This window comes from Chelonia mydas, chromosome 1, assembly GCF_015237465.2.
Source record: "Chelonia mydas isolate rCheMyd1 chromosome 1, rCheMyd1.pri.v2, whole genome shotgun sequence".
Lineage (NCBI taxonomy): Eukaryota > Metazoa > Chordata > Testudines > Cheloniidae > Chelonia > Chelonia mydas.
Window position 1 is genome coordinate 237,916,818 of NC_057849.1, and position 12,000 is coordinate 237,928,817.

Here is a 12,000-nt window from a genome sequence, read left to right on the forward strand (position 1 = left end):
TAGGGATCTGGAAAGAGAGCTGAAGATTGGGTCAACAGAGATTGATCTATTTGGAAATTCTTCCAGTGCTTAGTGAAGAAAAGAGAAGAAAAGAGGGGAGTTTGGGATTCATGGAGCACATTAATGCCTTCTATGACGCAAGCTGACTTAGACAGTCTCCATCTAAGCAGGTGAGCTACCAATCTTCTGGATTCAAAAATGTCAAGGAAAATAAGTAGAAAACAGTGGGTTCTGTTTATCTTACCATCTGACATATTCTTCCAAACTGAATCCTAATAAAATGATGTTTTACAACAAAAGGTGAAATAAAAAGGAGCTTTGAAGGGACAGTAATGGAATATAAAATAGCTTCCAACGTAAAATAATCAAATCACTGTTTCTTTAAAATGTTAAAACATTAAAAATTGTAAATATGAAACAACAAAACAGGAAACAGCTATATGGTCAGCATGACAACATTTTTCACAACAGTTCTAGCCAGAAACACACAGAACAGCAGGAGATTTTCTGGATTATTTTAATGTGTATATCCATGTAACATGGCCATTTCTTACTTAAAAACAGCTGTAGAAGTCTCCTGCTGTGGCCTTTGCCTTTAGCAGCAGCTCTGATCTTCCTGTCTTGATACAAGTCATCAAGCTGCATTTCCTGTTGGAATTAAAGTGGTAGCCTGCAGGGATTATGCAGCTGCCCAATTTGTATCTGTGGACATTTTGTGTGTGTGTGTGTGTGTGTGTGTGTGGAGGGGGATCAAGTATTTTTAAAATACCACACAATAATTTCCTTATATAAATAGCATATTCTGAATAAGCTATTTTTTTCCTGGAGTCGTTTTTTGTAATTGTAGAAAGTCATAAGCACTTAAGGGTCTATACACAAAGGCAAAGGGTATGGGAAATACATTAAATGAGCTAGACGTGTGAGATTATGACCTAGTGGATGTCGGTTTGGTGGGGGCAAATCACATCTGCTATATTAACGTATTAACATTGACCAGTATGGTGTATACAGAAGACCTAGAAGGGGAAGAAGAGGTGGAGGGATATCAGATACCTAAAATATTTACAAAACCACAATAAGCAAAAGTACTTTATAGTTTTATACTTCTGCATAATTAAACTCAGGCACCTCCAGTCCAATCATGAGTTCTATATGCTGTCAAACTAGACATGCAGAGAACTACAGCCTGCTATCAGTAGATTGCAAGAAAATATAAATACACAATACTTTGGATAGTGAAGAGGTAAAGTACTACACAAAATTAACTCATCATTTCAACACTGAGAAGCAGCTGAATAGTAGTATATAGATGCAGAAACAAATATTTAAGGCACAAATGCAAACTATCCGACCCGAATAAAAGATTAGAAGAATAGTAAGAGACCCATATGGCTCCATCTGGAGCAATTTAAAGATCTGCAAATAAAAAAGGAATCCTACAAAAAGTAGAAGCATGGACAAATTGCTAAGGAGATGTACAAAAGAATAGCACAAGCACATAGAGACAAAATCAGGTACAAAAAAAGGTACAAAATGAGTTACACTTAACAAGGGACACAAAAGGCAATAAGAAGAGGTTCTTTATATACATGATTAGGAGGAGCAAGAGTAAAATGAAGGAAAGTGTAGGTCAGTGGTCCCCAACCTTTCTGTGGGAATAGCACATTCCTATTCCCAAAAGACTGTGGCGGGCGTCAATCACCCCGCCGCCCAAATGCCGCTGAGAAGTGGCAGTGGAAAGAAGCCTCGCCGCCGAAATGCATTTCGGTGGGCAGTTCTCTGGCGGTCGCGCTCGGCGACGGCATTTCAGTGGCGTGGTGTCCTGCAGGCACACAGAACTGCCTCAGCGGGCGCCACTGCGCCCACGGGCACCGCGTTGGGGACCCCTGGTGTAAGTAGTAGGAGAGCTAATAACCGATGACATCAAGATGGCTGAGGTGCTTAACGCCTATTTTGCTTCAGTCTTCACTAAAGAGGCTAATCGTGACCAGATATTCAACACAATTAATATTAACTAGGGGGAAGAAACACAAGCCAAAATAGGGAAAAATAGGTTAAAGACTATTTAGATAAGTTAGATGTATTCAAGCTGGCAGGGCCTGGTGAAATTAATCCTAGGGTGCTGAAGAAACTAGCTGAAGCAATCTCATTAGCAATTACCTTTGAGAACTCATGGTGGACTTGTGAGGTCCCAGAGGTCTGGAGAAGGGCAAACATAGTACCTATCTTTAAAAAGCAATACAGAGAAGACTGAGGGAATCATAGACCAGTCAAGCTAACCTTGATACCTGGATAGTGGAATAAATTATTAAACAATCAGTTTGTAAGCACCTGGAGGACAACAGGGTGATAAGTAATAGCCAGCATGGATTTTTCAAGAACAAATCATCCCAGACCAACCTAATTTCCTTCTTTGACAAGGTTCCTGACCTAGTGGACAGAAGAAAGCAGCAGACGTGTTGTATCTTGATTTTAGTAAGGTTTTTAACTAAAGTCCCATATGACATTCTCATAATCAAACTACAGAAACATGGTCTAAATGAAATTACTATAAGATGGATGCACAGCTAGTTGAAAAACCATACTCAACAAGCAGTTATTAATGGTTTGTTATCAAACTTGGGGCACAGTGAGAGATCCCACAGAAGTTTGTCCTGGGTCAGGTACTAGTCCTATTACCCATCACACCATTCTCCCTGCAGATGAGCTCTCCCTTCTCCATCATCCAAAGTTTAAGGCCCACCACAATTTAGCCCTTCTTTATGTATAACCATACAAATGACTGCTGCCTTCACTACTAATATCCTCATTCTTCACTGTTCATTTGTCCATTTCTCCTACAAGGACCTCAATACTTTTTCTCATGTCACCTCTTGTGCACAGCATAACCCACCCCCGACAAAACTGAAAAAGCCACTACCTAATCGTCCTTCAAATTCACTGTACCATGATGCCTACAGAACACTGCCAGACGGTAATAGGAAAATTTATCCATGTCTTACCTAAGCATTTCCTTTCTTGGAGTAATGAGGGCCATGGAACCATGACATTGGGTGCTCTGCTCTATGCAGCTTTGGAGGCAGACCAGACCTGTCCATCAGAGGGAGGGCTGGTGTAGCTCATGCCACCTCTGAGAAACTCTCAGTTTCTACCCTTCCAAACCTAGGAAAAACTAAGCACTCTGTATCAGTAAGGAAAATTAAGCACTGAGACTAAAGAGAACAATTCTCCTGAATAACAAACTTGAGTGCCAATTAATAATCCAATATAATTTCCCAATTCAAGGTTGGCTTTATCTGTGGACCTCATTACTCCAAGAAAGAAAAATTTCAGGCAAGATATGGATAAATTTTCCTATTTTTATTCATAGTGAGGACCACAGGTCTATGACACTGGGGTTTTCTTACCACTATCCACACGATATAGTGGGGAACAATATACATTTATGTACATACGGGAAAAGGGAGAACACTTTCTTAAGAGTTATTGGGATACTATAGCGAGGAGCACTCATCTACCAAAGGCAGCATCAGATGATGACTGAAGTCCAGCCTGTAGAATTTTGAAGGTGGTATGAACAGCTGAGAAGATGCCTGCTTTACAGATTTTCCTGTTTGATGTATGTTATCTTGCTGTCCGTGAAGCTGCTACAGCTCTGAGGGAGTGAGCTCTGATATTGGAAGATGGAGTTATACTTTTTGACTTGTATGCTTCTGAGATATAAAACTTCAGCCACCTGGAAATGGAGGATTTTGAAACCATCTTTCCCTTTGACACTAGATAATAAAGCACAAACAAAGCCTTTGTCCTTCTGACCTGAGCTGTGTGGTGAATACATTCTTTGAGAGCTTAGCAGACATCTAGAATATGCCACAGTTTCTTTTTGGAGTGTGATGGAACTGGGCAAGAAGATAGCAGATTCCAGTGCTCTATGGAGTCCGGAGTTAATCTTTAGTATGAAGGCATGGTCAGAACTGAGTACCACTCTATCCTTATGGAATTTAGTGCTGCGGTTCCAGGAAAAGAGCTTCCGTCTCAGGGACACCCTGCAAACAGACAAGATTGCTATCAAAGAGGCCACTTTAATGGTTAGAAAGTAATGAGACAGCTTCATGATTGGTTCAAATGGAGGGTCCGTAATGGCACTGAGAACCAGGTAAGAGACTTCATGCACTTCAGGAGGATGCAGAAGAGATGCTGCTCTCATAAAAAAAAGGCTCGATATCTAGGTAGGATGAAATTCACTGCTTGTTTATTGCACTAAGGATTCTTGACAAAGCAGTGACTTGACCCTCAGTGTCCACAGCTGCCAGTTCATCGTGAAGAAATCTGAGAATCTGTGGTACCAACGCAAAGGTAGGGCCGAGACCTTTGTCCTAGTACCAATGGGTAAATCTCAGTCAGGCCCTGGACTATGCTGAGTTAGTTGATTTACTTCTTGAAACTAAAATTGTGGCTATTGCCTCTCTGAATAACCTCTTTGGCTTAAGAGGCTCTGTTTAAGAACCAGACACATAGGCTCAGTCTGTCTGGATTCTGATGCACGCATGGCTGACCCTTGCAATATCAGATCTCTTCTGAATGAAAAGCAGATGGGAGGTATTTGTACCATGTCACGGAAGTCAGAGAACCAAGGCCTCCTTGGCTAGAATGGGAGTCCCAGATTTAGGAATGCTGCTTCTCTCATCTTGTTTAGCATTCTAGTGAGGAGAGGAAAAGGGAGGGAAGGCATGTAAGGGACCCTTTTGGCCATCTTTGCAACAAGGCGTCTTGTGATTCCACCAGCAAGAGAGTCTAAGAACACGGACACCTTGAATTTCAAATGGGAGGCAAACAGATCTATTGCTCGGACACCAAATTCCTTTACCAGAAGGTGGAACATCTCTGGCCTCCACTCCCATTTTAGATTATCCAACTTTTAACTGCTGAGCCAGTCAGCCAAAACATTTAGTTTTCCCTTTGATGTGAAGGGAGCAAACGGACTGCAGATTCCCCTCTGTCTAAGTCATCAGAAGGTGAGCATCTCTTTGAAAGATTGTAGACCTAGTTTCCTTTGCTGATATATGACATGGCTGAGGTGTTGTCTGTCTTGATCAGCAGCAGGGATGTCCAGATATGGGAGCAAAGCCTTGAGATCATATAGGATTCCCCTGAGTTTTTGCCACTTTATGCTGTGCTTGCTCTCTTGTTTGGACCAGATCCCTTAGACAGCCCTTGACCTTGTGTGAACACCCATCCCTCCAGGCTTCATCCCTGGTGATAACTGTCCTGACTGGTTCTCCTATTGGAAAACCTGACTTGAATCTGTTTCGACTTGTCCACCATCTGAATGATCCAAGAATCCTTCTGAGGTGAGATACTTTTGCTGAGAGGTAGATAAGGGATAGCTGAGGGAGGGCTAAGAGGAAGCTCCGTAGTGTTCTCATGTAAGCACAGGCACGCTAAGCCCTGGTCTACACTTTGAGTTTAGGTCGAATTTAGCAGCGTTAGATCGATTTAATCCTGCACCCGTTCACAAGACAAAGCCATTTTTGTCGACTTAAAGGGCTCTTAAAATTGATTTCTGTACTCCTCCCCGATGAGGGGATTAGCGCTGAAATCAACATCGCCGGGTCGAATTTGGGGTACGGTGGACGCAATTCGATGGTATTGGCCTCCGGGAGCTATCCCAAAGTGCTCCATTGTGACTGCTCTGGACAGCACTTTCAACTCAGATGCACTAGCCAGGTACACAGCTCCCTGCTGTGCTCTTCTAATCGTCCTGGTGTCTGGTTGCACGTAATCAGTGGCCAGGTGATTTGCCTCAACCTCCCACCCCGCCATAAATGTCTCCCCCTTACTCTCACAGATATTGTGGAGCACACAGCAAGCAGCAATAACAATGGGAATATTGGTTTCGCTGAGGTCTAACTGAGTCAGTAAACTGCGCAAGCGAGCTTTTAAACGTCCAAATGCACATTCTACCACCATTCTGCACTTGCTCAGCCTATAGTTGAACAACTCCTTACTACTGTCCAGGGTGCCTGTGTACGGCTTCATGAGCCATGGCATTAAGGGGTAGGCTGGGTCCCCAAGGATAACTATAGGCATTTCAACACCCCCAACAGTTATTTTCTGGTCTGGGAAGTAAGTCCCTTCTTGCAGCTGTTCAAACAGACCAGAGTTCCTGAAGATGCGAGCGTCATATACCTTTCCTGTCCATCCCAAGTTGATGTCAGTAAACGTCCATTGTGATCCACCAGTGCTTGCAGCACCATTGAAAAGTACCCCTTTTTGTTTATGTACTGGCTGCCAAGGTGGTCTGGTCCGAAGATAGGGATATGCGTTCTGTCTATCTCCCCACCACAGTTAGGGAACCCCATTGCAGCAAAGCCATCCACTATGACCCGCACATTTCCCAGAGTCACTACCCTTGATAGCAGCAGCTCAGTGATTGCGCTGGCTACTTGGATCACAGCAGCCCCCACAGTAGATTTGCTCACTCCAAATCGATTCCCGACTGACTGGTAGCTGTCTGGCATTGCAAGCTTCCAGAGATCTATAGCCACTCGCTTGTGAACTGTGAGGGCTGCTCTCATCTTGGTATTCTTGCGCTTCAGGGCAGGGGAAAGCAAATCACAAAGTTCCATGAAAGTGCCCTTACGCATGCAAAAGTTTTGCAGCCACTGGGAATCATCCCAAACCTGCCACACTATGCAGTCCCACCAGTCTGTGCTTGTTTCCTGGGCCCAGAATCGGTGTTCCACGGCATGAGCCTGCCCCATTGCCACCAGAATGTCCAAACTGCCGGGACCTGTGCTTTGAGAGAAGTCTGTGTCCATGTCCTCATCACTCTCGTCACTGCGCTGCCGTCGCCTCCTCGCCTGCTTTTGCAGGTTCTGGTTCTGCACATACTGCAGGATAATGCGCGAGATGTTTACAATGCTCATAACCGCCGCAGTAATCTGAGCGTGCTCCATGCTTGCCGTGGTATGGTGTCTGCGCAGAAAAAAGGCGTGCAACGATTGCCTGCCATTGCTTTCACAGAGGGAGGGGCGACTGACAACTTGTACCCAAAACCACCCGTGACAATGTTTTTGCCCCATCAGGCAACAGGAGCTTAACCCAGAATTCCAATGAGCAGTGGAGACTGGGGGAACTGTGGGATAGCTACCCACAGTGCACCGCTCCATAAGTCAATTCTAGCCATGGTAGTGAGGACACACTCCGGCGACTTAATGCACTTAGTGTGGACATACGCAATTGACTGTATAAAATCGATTTCTAAAAGTTGACTTCTATAATATCGACCTAATTTTGTAGTGTAGACATACTCTAAGAATATCCATGTGGAAAACAACCGATCCCAGCAGATACACAAGTATATAAACAGGTACTTCCCTTGAGACATTGACTGGTTTGATAAGATTTCTCAGCTTCTCCTGTCTTTGCTGTAGTAAGGAGCTTTGTAGAAGACAGTAATTTTTCCCACTCAGAGATTGGGAATAGGGTGAAACTGCTAACTGTCTCTTTCACAAACCCATGACTCCATAGCATCCTTATAGATGAACTCTGGATGAGGTGGTTCCCCAGGAAGAGGTAGATAAACACCCCCTCCCAGCTGAGAGTTCATATTAACACTCCCAGCACTTCAATTAAAACTTGAAGTTGCTAAAAGTTGCTAAACCAAAAAGCAAGGACCTACACTGGTAATGTTGTTCTCCAAGAGCAAAGTTCAGGAAGTATCTGTGAGTCTGTAAACTTGGAATATGAAGATAGTAGATTTGAAGGGTGCCTGATATCAAACTGTTCCCTTTGCGGATGGCAGATAGTGTGGATTTTACAGTCTCCATCTTGAAATTGGATTTCTTCATGGGTCTGTTGACATACTTGATGTCGAGAACTGCTCTGTAGACTTCTGAGATACAAAGGAGGGTGAGGTACTATCTTATGGACCAACTTCTGTTGGTGAGAGACAAGCTTTCGAGCTTACACAGAGCTCTTCTTCAGAAGAGCTCATATCTATCACCAAGAGAAGTTGGTCCAATAAAAGATATTACCTCACTCACTTTGTAACATCTAATATCCAGTGATGAGCTGCCAAAACTTAACAACTGGTTCCCTCCTCACCCCACGAGGGGGTCGTTGCCCAACCCCTGCCCCATCCAACCCCCTGCGTTCCTTGATGCCCCCCCCCCAGGACCCTTGCCCCATCCACCCCCTTCACCTGTCCCCTGACTGCCCCCAGAATCAGGCAGGAGGGTCTCGTGGGCCACCATAGTGGGTGCCCACCCCAACCCTAAGAGCTAGAGGGACCTGCTGGGGGACGAGGTGGGGAGTCCCGGAGGTGCTTACCTGGGGCAGCTCCCAGGAAGCATCCGGCAGGCCCCTCTGGCTCATAGGGGCGGGGGAGCGTAGCTGGGGGGGAGCAGGGGAGCGGCTGCTCCCCCCACTGATCACATCAAAAGTGGTGCCTTAGGCGCCAACTCCATGGGTGCTCCGGGGCTGGAGCACCCACCGGCAGCTCCCCGCCCTGCGCCCGGCCCTAGCTCACCTCCGCTCCACCTCCACCTCCGCCCTGAACGCATCGCCCCGCTCTGCTTCTCCGCCCCCATTCCACCCCTCCCAGCTTCCCACGAATCAGCTCTTCGGCAGGAAGCCTGGGAGGGCTGAGAAGCAGGCGGCGGCTTCACACTCAGGCCGAAGGTGGTGGAGGTGGCCTGGGGCGAGGAGTGGTCCCCCTGCGCGCGCCCCCCGGGTTACCTGCTGCAGCGCGGGTGGCCCTCCTCATGCCCCCCCCCCCCGCCCCAGCTCACCTCTGCCTCCTTGGGCCTGAGTGCGAAGCTGCAGCCTGCTTCCCGCGTGAACAGCTGATTTGCAGGAAGCCTGGGGGGGGGGGCGGGGGGGAGGAGAAGCAGAGTGGGGCGGCACATTCAGGGGAGGAGGCAGAGGTGGAGCGGAGGTGAGCTGGGGTTGGGGGTGGGGCGGGGCGGGGAGCTGCCGGTTGGTGCTCTGCACCCACCAAATTTTTCCTTTGGGTGCTCCAGACCTGGAGTACCCATGGAGTCGGCGCCTAAGGCGCCACTTTTGGCCGGTTAAATTTAGAAGCCCTTTTAGAACTGGTTGTCCCTCGCAGAACAACCGGTTCTAAAGGGGCTTCTAAATTTAACAACGGGTTCTAGCGAACCGGTGGGAACTGGCTCCAGCTCACCACTGCTAATATCTAATAAGATCTAACGTCCTCAGACCAACATGGCTACAAGAACTCTGCATGCTGTGCACTTTTAACTTTTTGTGGGGGAGAGGGGATACTAGGAACAGTGTAGAGTAAGGCTCTGTTTCCTCTGAAGAGGAGGGACAGGTTGTACGGCTCCCATTCATAGGAGATCTAGGATGGCTGTCTGCAGGCCCCACGACTTCTCTTCCTCAGTGAGAAGCCCTTAGGCCGTGTAATTTATAGGTTGAGGGGGACCGTACTGGCAGTACTGTTCACCCATGTTAGCACTGCTGGTGAAAGCATGCGGGGGCATTTAGGGTATCAGATTATGGCTCTTTTTTATTTATTTATTCTTGTTGGCCTGAGGCACCTGGTAGTTTTCATGACTGAAGGAAGGGGCTGAGGTAACGCCTGCCTCCATCTGGCTGTCTGTATAGCGATGAAGCCACTCTTACGGGTAAAAATCTCTCCCATTTAGAAATGACAAGTCCCTGACCACTATGGAAAAAGGCACATTTACTTTTGGTAATGGTGCCAGGATACGTTTTGCCTGGTGCACACTGAGGAACCGTCTGGCCTTATAAAATGGAGACCGGAGGGAAGTGTGAGGTAGAAAGAAAATGGTGGGGCCAAGAGGTCCCTTACTGCCTTGCAATTTTCCAGTCTGGGCTGCTGTCCCTCTCATCCCTCCCTAGCCATTTGCTGGGGGAAGGAGGTGGAAGCAAGGCATGGCCACCTGTAACAGAAGCTGGGAGCAATAACCAGAACCATTAGGGCCTGGTGATTCACAGAGGCAGCTGGTAATGATAGCTCAATTAATTGGACATCGTGACCCACAGTGGCAGCTGAGGGGGACAGCCTGATGCTTTCCCAATCTTTAGGTGCAGCAGGAAAATCTCTGCCGCGCACTCACATATTCATAGGGGGCCTGGTGAGGGATTTATAACTACAGGTCACCTGAGACATCTGCAGACCTCATAAGTGTAGTTTACAATGCTCAAAATACTCAGTACACTTTTGCTCAGTGTCTGTCCTCTGGCTTGCTGTAGAACGGAGGGAGGGATTGGGCCTGAGCTCCCCTTGCCGGGCTCTCCTGGCTCTGGCTCTTGATCCTTGTCAGTAGCTCCTTGCTGTTGCAGCAGCTGCAGGGAAGTGCCAGGGAGCTGCTCTGTGGTTAACAGACATGGCTGTGAGCGCAGGCTCCAGTGACTGGACAGGAAACTTCCCCGGCCCTTTGATATTGTGCTTCAACCTACACTCCACCCACGTTTTGTGGGGGAAGGAGGAGAGCTGCCGCTTGCTGGTCCTGGCATCACTGCAAGCCTGTACCAGACCCAGGGGATTTTGCTACTGAGGTGCTGTCATTGTTTGCTGGGAGCTCCCCTGCTCGGGGAAGGAGGCTGCAAGAAACTCTGCCCATGCTTGAGGATTTGACGGGGGCCTGGGTCTCCACAGAACAGGCACAAATCTCCATGCAGGCTCTTAATCAGCAAGGGAAGTGCACGAGTCAGAGTGTCTGCTTTCTCTCTCTTTTTAGCCTTCTCTGCCATGCCGCACTTTGGATGGGTGAGCAGCGGCACGGAGGAGAAAGGTAATCTTCTCTGCCAATAAAGGCTGACCTGAACAACCTGGAGTTTTTAAGGCCTTTTTTCCCACTTCTTCTTCTTCAAGTTTGCTCTGCAGCACGGAGGAACTGATCTGCATGCCTGCAGCTGAATAAGTAGACAAAATCTGACGCTGTATCATAAGTGGAGCCACACCTACCCATATCTCTGATGGACAGGTCTGGCTTGCCTCGAAGGCTGTATACAGTAGAGTACCTCATGTCATGGATCTGCGGGCCTCATTACAAGTAAGAATGGCTACAGAGGTGGCAAGCTACATCGAACACACAGCTAGCCTACACAAAAATACACTCGTGTTACCCCTTCTTCCTTCTACAGTCATGTTTGTTTCTTCCACCTGTTGCATCTTATCAGTAACCAAGGCCTAATCTACACAGAGAAGTTGTATTTATTTAACTAAAATAATTTTTTTAACTGATGTAGTTAAATCGGTTACAACCCACATATGCACACTCAAACCAATTTAAGAGTGCCTAACATGTTGACATTAAACTGCAGATTAGTTTAAACGAATTCCTAAATTCCTAAACCAAGTTATGGAAACTCCAATGCTTGAGACATTTACAACTACACTGGACAAAATACTGAAAAGTATACTTAGGGAACGATCCTGCATTGGCTACTGGGGATTAGATGAGATGGCCAGACTGTTCCTTTCTACTTCTATTTCTAAATGAAGAAATAGAAATCACCTGACACCATAACTCCACATTCCGGATTACACACCACTGTTACGGTTATTCTGATAGAAGCAGTATATATGGTTTCAGCTGCTTTCTGATCAGCCTACTCTCCATCTCAGATTCAGTCAGGGAGGGCAAGCACCAGTTTGGCTCAGTGGGTGGGCACTACCCACCAAGTCAGCTGCTTACAGATTCAGATTCTGCACCACATTCAGTGCCAACCCAGCAATACAGTGGAACCCACTCAATTACCTACCACCAGCAGCAAGATTTCCTCATGTCCAGAATTATGCTCTGCTCTCCGTTCAAGTTCATAGGAATTCAGTGAAGAAAGCTGAGACTTCACTTTCACTTCGTTATAAATGAAGCTTCGCTCTTTGGGCAGAGGGGAGCATATTGCTTTGCTGTTGGAGGGAGCTCTTCTAAAGGATGAGACTCTACAGAAGTCTTTTCTGCTCATTTTTAAGGGCTATCCAGGTGGATGTTAACAAAAAAG

General features: G+C 46.6%; 1 protein-coding gene across 1 annotated transcript in view; it reads right to left on the reverse strand.

Annotated features, from left to right (window-relative positions):
• The window catches only part of LOC102940996 (cat eye syndrome critical region protein 2), a 139,932-nt gene that overhangs the window by 66,188 nt on the left and 61,744 nt on the right, over positions 1-12,000 (reverse strand). The window lies entirely within an intron of this gene.